The sequence below is a fragment of the Galeopterus variegatus genome, unplaced genomic scaffold (genome assembly GCF_000696425.1).
Source record: "Galeopterus variegatus unplaced genomic scaffold, G_variegatus-3.0.2 Scaffold377, whole genome shotgun sequence".
NCBI lineage: Eukaryota > Metazoa > Chordata > Mammalia > Dermoptera > Cynocephalidae > Galeopterus > Galeopterus variegatus.
In genome coordinates this window covers 405,629-414,162 of record NW_007726488.1, presented here as the reverse complement: position 1 = coordinate 414,162, position 8,534 = coordinate 405,629, and the positions used below count along the sequence as shown (strand labels likewise).

Sequence of the window (8,534 nt, the reverse complement as noted above, 5' to 3'; positions counted from 1 at the left end):
TAACTTGGAAGTGTTTATATATAAAACTCTGGAATGTCAGAGTGGTCTAATACCCAAAGATAAAGATTCTGCCTTCTCTTCCACAGAAGCCTATTCTTGGGTGTGTTTGTTAGTGTGTGGCGTACTACTTATCTAGTTTAAAATTCAGAAGTTTAGGGAAAATATTATGCCACAGAAATGGAAATGTGCTGTTATCACTATTGATGTGCTAGGATTTGCTAAAATGATTTTAATTTATCATATATATTTTTCTTTTTCTTAAAATAATACAATACACACAAAAAATGATGTGCTGTTGATTTCTGTCTAACTTTCCCTTAATAACATTCTCTGGTTAAGCATGCAAATCTAATTTAAGACTGTATGATAATTTGACATAAAATGAACAGTGAAATAAGAATTGCCTTCATTATTGTAAAGGAAGAAACAGCTTCAATCTACCGATTGAAATGCTGAAAAATACATGACCTCTGGTTGTTTTTCTTTGATTATGTTTTGCTGGGAAAAACATGTTCCGTTCCAGTAAAGCTGTTGGCAACCTCCTTTTCAAACTTATCATTTGACATCAGAAATAGCTAGCTCATATATTGTTCTAGATTTAAACATCACCTCATGGGAAAATGAACAAGAAAACATACTTGTTTAAAAAGGAAGAAAATGTTTTTTGGAAAATTTATTGATTGATCTTACTGTCCTAAGTTTTCCTTCTGTTCTCCACTTCATTTGCTCCTACACTTAATACCTCCCATCACATTATGTACCTCACCATTACAGCTTATTTACTAGTCATTCTGTAGTTAGTATGTCTTACTTTTAATTTCATTTCTCAGTAATCTCTTCTTTTAAATTTAATTTTACTAAAGTTGATAGAATTTCTAAAAAGATTCTCTTTTATAATATATCTATGTCTGTAGCTATGAGTATATACTGTCCTCATACAAAATGGCAGAATAAAGGATAATATGCATATAATTTTATATTTCAACAATTTTGTGATGCTCAACATTTCATCGACCTCAATATATAGTAAAAGATAAAAAGAGGAGGTCATCAGTAAGGTAGGAAGAGTAATTTCTGTCATCCAGTTTGCTGGGCAAGCATCCAAAAATTCTAAGGGCATTCCATCTAGCCAAACAATACTAGCCAGATCAAACAAATCTGCCTACAAGAATAAAATGCTGTTTAGTGTCTGATTAAAAGCTAGTCAATTAATTAGATAAATTCTGTGTGTGAAAAAAATAACTTGGCAGGAGAGGAGTTGTGGTAGGAGGGCACATTGACTATGTGGAAGGGTGAACTTCCAACAAGGCTATCACTTCATATTCCTTCTGATCTATTTTTAAGAAAGAGGATCGGGGCAGGAGAAGCAAAGTAGGGACATGTCTAATATAGAACATTCACTATAAATCAGCTCAGGAGGCTAAGATGGCCACCAAGCATCTTGTGCCTCCCAAAGAATTGCAGCTTCCACCACCATCACCTCCAGGGCACTAAGTTTGCAGAGATCAGAGCTCCTATCCATAGGAGTCTCAAAGAACTGGTGAGCAGCTGCAGACCTACATTTGCTATACTGGCATCATGCTGAATCATCCAGTTTTGAGAGAAGAAGATGGGGACAAGGCTACTCCCTCTCCCATAACAGCACAGCTCTCTGGGATTCCCATGCTACTGCCACCCATGAGACTCCCTCTTCTGTGACCTCCTCCATTACCCCCATCAACTCCACCAGGCCTTGGCTTTGGCTTTCCCATGGCTCACCCACCAAATTTGGGGCTCCCACCTCCTCTTTGTGTGGGTGAGCTTGTGGCACTGTCAGAGGAAGAGTGGCTGAAGCTGATGCGCCAGCAGGTGGTGTTGCTGATGTAGCATGAGGAGCACACCAAGCAGCAAGGAGATCATTCGATGAAGGAGCATGAGTTCTTAGAGCAGCAGAAGTGGGCAGCTGTGTTAACTGGAGCAGGAACGGCAGCAGGAGATTATCAAGATGGGCATCTCAGTCCCTTGGCCCACACAAAACATGGGCCAAAGTGGTGTTCCAATTCCTCTGGGTCCTCAAGTGGCTGATCCAGTAGGCCCAATGGGCCCTACTCCCACTATTTTGCCCATGGGGTCCCCCGTTCCCTGGCCTCATGGGCCTCCACCATCCCTTGGAGATGAAAACCAAGAAATGGATGACTTCTCTGTGGGCCCCAAGATTCCCCAGGATATGGAAAAGATCATGCAGCTAAAAGAGAGCCACCAAGAAGAGATGAACCCTCAACAGGAAGAAGAGTAAATGTAAACAGACACTTGCTCATCCCTGAACCAGTCAGAGTCAGAGAATGAAGAGGACACAGTGTTCATATCCAAAAAAGAGAAAAACCAGAAGTGTTGGACTCAAAAGAAGAAGAAAAAGCCCCAGAGGGTGCAGAGGATATTATATGAGAGCTCTGGAGACCGAGAGAAAGACTCAGCCTGGTCCCATGGCTCTGAATCCCCAGATGCTGATGTTGAGACTGAGTTTGTGAGAAGAACCTGAAGTTTATGAGCCCAGCTTCATCTTCTTCAAGTGGATATTTGAGGCATTCAGGCTCACCCATGATATGAAGAAAGAGAAAGAGAAGGAACCAGAGAAACTTGACAGATTGAACTCTACAGCCTCTAAGAAGAAGGGCTTTGAGGAAGAGCACAAGGACAGCGATCATGACAGCAGTGATGATGAACAGGAAAAGAAGCCAGAAGCCCCCGAGAAGTTGCACCAAATGAATCATTTCACTGAGGCTGAACTCAAGCAGCTGGTGGCTCGGCCTGATGTTGTGGAGATGCAAGATGTGATGGAGCAGGACCTTAAGCTCCTGGTCCACCTGAAGGCCACTTGGAACTCTATGCCTGTGCCACACCACTGATGTTTTATGTGCAAGTACCTGCATGGCAAACAGAGCATTGAGAAGGCCCCCTGTAAGCTGCCAGACTTTATCAAATGCACAGGCATCCAGGAGTTGTGGGATGACCTGCAGAAGAAGGAAGAACAGGAGGCCGCGAAGTCAAAGATGTGAGAAAAGGTTTGGTCCAAGATGGGAAAGATCAACATTGACTACCAGAAACTGCAAACTGCCTTCTTCAAGTGGTAGACCAAACCAAAGGTGACCACCCACGTGAACTGTACTACAAGAGGAAGGAGTTTGAGATACAACTAAGGAGAAGAAGCGAAGAGGTAAGGATTTTCTTGGGGATGCCAGTAGAACCAAATGCCCACAAGGTCCACCCCTGTGGCTGATTGATAGGTAGCGATATAGACCACCCCTGTTGTACCCCAACCTGAAAATCCCTGGGCTGAGCTCACCCATATCCAAGATCTGTTCCTCTGTGTATCATGCTGGTGGCTAGGGAAAATTTCCTGTAGACAAGACTGGGAGACCACTATATGGGGATATGTTTGAAACTAATGCTGCTGAATTTCAGACAAAGACTAAGGAAGAAGAGATTGATCGGATCCCATGGGGGAACTGGAGCCATCTGATGAAGAGTCTTCAGAAGAAGAGAAAGAGGAGGAAAGTGAGGAAGGCAAACCAGATGAAACAGACTTTATTACCCATACAGACAGTGGCCTCATCACTCCTGGAAGGTTCTCATCAGTACCAGATGGAATGGAGAGCCCTTGACTTATTAAGCTGAGGATGAAGACAATTGAGGAGGTGATGGATGGAAGTGAGACACCCCAGCTGTTCACTGTGTTACCAGAGAAGAGAAACAGTACTGTTGGGAGAGCCATGATGGGATCCACCCACATTTATGACATGTCCACGGTTATGAGTCAGAAAGGTACATTCCACAAGCTGCAAGGTATGAAAGTGGCCCTGGCACCAGAACAGTTGGAGCTGGATGCCTGGGCCATGTCCTGGATGTATGAGGAGCATGTGGAGAAGGAAGACTTTAGTGACATGGTGGCTGAGCATGCTGCCAAGCAGAGGCAAGAGAAATGGAAAGCTCAGCCCCAGAACAGCCAATGGGGCAGCAAGAAATATAAGGAGTTCAAATTTAGATCCCCCTCATATCCCCACCCCCCCTTAAGTCCTTTGTCTGGATATGTTGGCTTCACACATGGGTCCCCACCTCTCCTGCAGTTCCCAAGGGCTTGTCATTTCATGTTTTTAGACCTGCTTTGTAAATAAAGCTGCTTTCCAAAGAAATAAAAATTAGCTCAAGAGTAGATTGCTCTGAAGAAACTTTCCAAAAGGAAAAACGAAAGCTGAAAGAAGGAATGGATTATCTCTTCCCCTCTTTCTTAGAGACTTTTAGTGCAGAAAATATATTTTTAAGTCACATTGATTGCATGATTTCTTACCAGATGAAGAAAAAATTCAGTTATCAATTTTGTTTTTATACAGTTTTCAAAGATGGGGGCATATTTCTCCAAAATACAAACATTTCAATTGCCAAACAGTTTTAGACTTGAGGGTGAAAGTTGGGGAAGTATGTTGACTTGCATGGTCAGGGACATTTGTAAATAATTGATAAAACTGAATGCCACTTCTTATTCTGGTAGCATACTGTGGAAGCAATCTCTCTATCCTCAGTGTTGGCCCTAAGAGGATACATCTTGGAATCATATATTCAGTTTTTAGATGAAATAATAGAAGATTTTACAACAATAAAATCAACTGATAGTCAGTTGGCTTTGTGTTATATATGTCAGACAATTATAAATATCATTTTGTTTAAAATACTCCTATCCTAAGGAATCTTCTGTTGGTTGATCTAAATTTCAAACAATTTCTATGGCCATTGTTGAATTTTAGCAATATTGATACAACCTTGAAATTAGCACATTTTCATTACTTATCTTCTAATAAACATTGCAAGTTAATTTGAAAATCGCCTTTTGTACAGAAGTCCTGACATATAGGTAATTGGTTATAGATGTTCTTAGAGAGAGTTCCTAAGTTACTGAGTAGTGTGAACATTTAAACAATAGAACCAAATTGAGCAATGTTCGAATTGACCACAGTCATTGAAGCAAATTGAACACAGTTATTAATGAAGCAAAGAAAAAGAACTTGAGTTTTGTCAATTCTGTCATTTTTGTGTGAACAATTGAAATTTTCATTTGTGTTTAAAATGTAAAACACTGAAAAAGTGTGACCTTCAAGGAATGATATTTTTGTTTTGCTAAGTACAAATTTTTGTTCATACATAAACTTTTTATAAATTTATATCTTTAAAATTTAACTGTATTATTTTTTTCAAATTGTTGACTGGTTTAAAATTAAATGATACAAAATGATAAATTGCCTAGTTGAATTTTTTCATGCATTTTAATTTGTTGTATTCAAGACTTCAACTGAATGCATGGGGCTCACCCACTTTATGGAGGGTAATCTTCTTTACTCGGTCTACTTATTTAAAATGCTAATCTCAGATAAAACTTACCTCACAGAAATATCAGAATAATGTTTGACCAAATGTCTGGGTACCCAGTAACCAAGTCAAGTTGATACATAAGATTAACATGACACATTATCTTAGTCCATTTTTTTTGTTGTTGCTATAACTGAATATCTGAGACTGGGTAATTTATAAAAAATAAATAAATTTATTTCTTATAGTTCTGTAGTCTAACAAGTTCAAGAGCATGGCACAGCATCTGGTGAGGGCCTTCTTGCTTCATTGTCATATGGTGGAAGGCATCACATGGCAAGAGGGCAAAACAGCCAGAGAGAGCTTGCTTTTATTACAAGGCTAATCCCATGATAGCAACATTAGTCTATTAATCCAATCATGAGGGAAAAGCAAACATTAACTCATTCATGGGAGCAGAAAGATTAAATTTCCAACACATGAACTTTTGGGGGACACATTCAAACCATATCACCCCCTCCATAAATTATTATAGGCCAATATTGTATATGTTGGAAATTAAGTGACTGAGAAGAGCAGCAACGTAACAAGTCTTATCTGGACGTTATGACATAATTCTAATAAAATGTCATAAATATCATTGTATCAGAAACAATAAGGGATTGGTGGAGAGTGTCTTGTGATAAATAATAGGCTCATTTGTGGAAAAAAACTGCATTTTGTCACATAATGCCTAAGTTTGAAGCCTATTCAAAAATGTACCCACTAAGCTTTCTTTTCTTTCTTTTTATTTTATTTTATTTTATTTTTGTGTGTGTGTGACCGGTAAGGGGATTGCAACCCTTGGCTTGGTGTTGCCTGCACTGCACTCAGCCAGTGAGCGCACCGGCCACCCGTATATAGGATCTGAACCTGCTGCGATCCCAGCGCCGCACTCTCCAGAGTGAGCCACGGGGTCAGCCCTCCACTAAGCTTTCTTTAACAAAGAAGACTGAAGAGTAGACTGTTGGATGGATGACTTTCTATGTTTAAGTGTACTGATGTGAATATCTGCACAATACTTTGTAAAACCTAAAACTTTCAGTCTTTTCTACAAGTACTTTTGGGAAAACTGGATATTCACATGCAAAAGAATAAAGCTGGACCCTTACTTTACACTATGTACAACAATGAACTCACAATGGATCATAGACCTAAAACAGAAGAAATAAAACTATACAATTCTTAGAAGAAAATATAGGGAAAAATCTTCATGACACTGGGTTTGGAAATAATTTGAGGGACATGGTACCAAAAGCACAGGCAAAAATAAATAAATAAATAAAAGATAGAGAACTGGAGTTAATTAAAATTGAAAACATTTTTTGCATCAAAGGACACTATTGACAGTGAAAAGGCAATCCACCAAATGAGAAAAAAACATTTGAAAATTATATATCTGATAAGAGATTCATATCCAAAATATATAAAAACTCCTGCAATTCAACAACAATGTAAAACAAGTAGCCCTATTTAAAAGTGGGCAAAAGACTTGAGTAGACATTTTCCTTAAGAATGTATGCAGATCGCCAAAAAAGTACAAGAAAACATGCTTAACATCACTAATCATTAGAAAATGCAAATAAGGGGCCGGCCCAGTGGCGCACTGCTATAGTGCGCCACTTGGGAAGCGCGGCGGCGCTCCCACCGAGGGTTCGGATCCCACATACAGACCGGTTCCTGCTCACTGGCTGAGCGAGGTGCGGGAGCAACACCGAGGGTTGCGATCCCGTTGCTGGTCCCGGTCCGGTGCGGGGGCGACACTGAGGGTTGCGATCCATTGCCGGACACGGAAAAAGACAAAAAGGAAAAAAATAAAAATAAAAAAAATAAAGAAAATGCAAATAAAATTCATGATGAGACACCTTTTTATACCCTTTAGAATGACTATTATTAAAAGAAAAAACAAAAAAACATACAAGCAAAAATAAAACAATTGTTAATAAGAATGTGGATAAATTGAAACTTCATGTATTCTTGATGAGAATGTAAAAGGGTGCAGTCCTTGTGGAAAACAGTATGGTGATTCCTAAAAAAATTAAACATAGAAATACCATGTGATCCAGAAATTCCATTTGTGAGTGTATACTCAAAAGAATTGAAAGCAGGGTCTTGAACAGATATTTGTACATCTTATTTTAGAGCAATATTATTCAAAATAGCCAAAAAATGGGAAAACCCAAATGTCTATTGCCAAATGAGTGCATACAAAAAATGCATTATATACATACAATGGGATGTTATTCAGCTTTAAAAAAGAAGGTAATTCTGACATATGCTACAACATGCTTGAACTTTGAAAACCGTAGGCTAACTGAAATAAGCCAGACACAAAAAGACAAATGTTGTATGATTCCACTTATATGAGGTCCCTCTAGTAGTCAAATTTATAAAGACAGAATATAAAATGATGATTACCAGGGGCTAGGGGAAGGGGCAATGAGGAGTTAGCGTTCAATAGGTACAGTTTCAGTTTGGGAAGACAAAAAAGCTCTGGAGGTATATGGGGGTGATGGTTACACAACAAGGTGAACGTACTTAATGCCACTGAATTGTACACTTAAAAATGGTTAACTTGATACATTTTATGTTGTATATATTTACCACAATAAAAAGTTTAAAATTTCAGATATTTTACAAGCTGGCAAAATACATATTACGATTAAAATCTGTATTATTATTTTGGAAGATCAACATGATCAATGTCCTTGCTAATCCTCATTTTATATCAAATAATGAACAGCACCTGAAAAAATACAGAAATAAGACTTGTCCTTCATTTTCTGTAATTAAACTACTTCTATGATATATCCTTCCAGTGGTTACTTCTGATACTTGTTCCCTCTTTAAGGCAGATCAGGAGACATGACCAGAGCAGTACTTACAGCCCTGTCCTTGGTCCTTGGCCTTTCTTATAGAGAGTTTACTCAGGAGATTGTCAATTGTGCCCACATTCCCTCAATGCCCTCTGGTTTCTTTACAAACATTACATCCCCTTCCCCACTTACTGGCAATTTTTTCCCCTGTAATGAAGTGAAAACTAGGTTTTCCTCTGAAAAAATCATGAAGACTGGGGCCGGCCCGGTGGCGCACTGGATAAGTGTGCCGCTTGGGAAGCGCGGCGGCGCTCCCGCCGAGGGTTTGGATCCCACATACAG

General features: G+C 39.2%; 1 pseudogene; it reads left to right on the top strand.

Moving 5' to 3' along the window:
- The first annotated feature begins 1,425 nt into the window (after positions 1-1,425).
- On the top strand, positions 1,426-4,151 carry LOC103586800 (annotated as a pseudogene).
- The last annotated feature ends 4,383 nt before the right edge of the window (positions 4,152-8,534 follow it).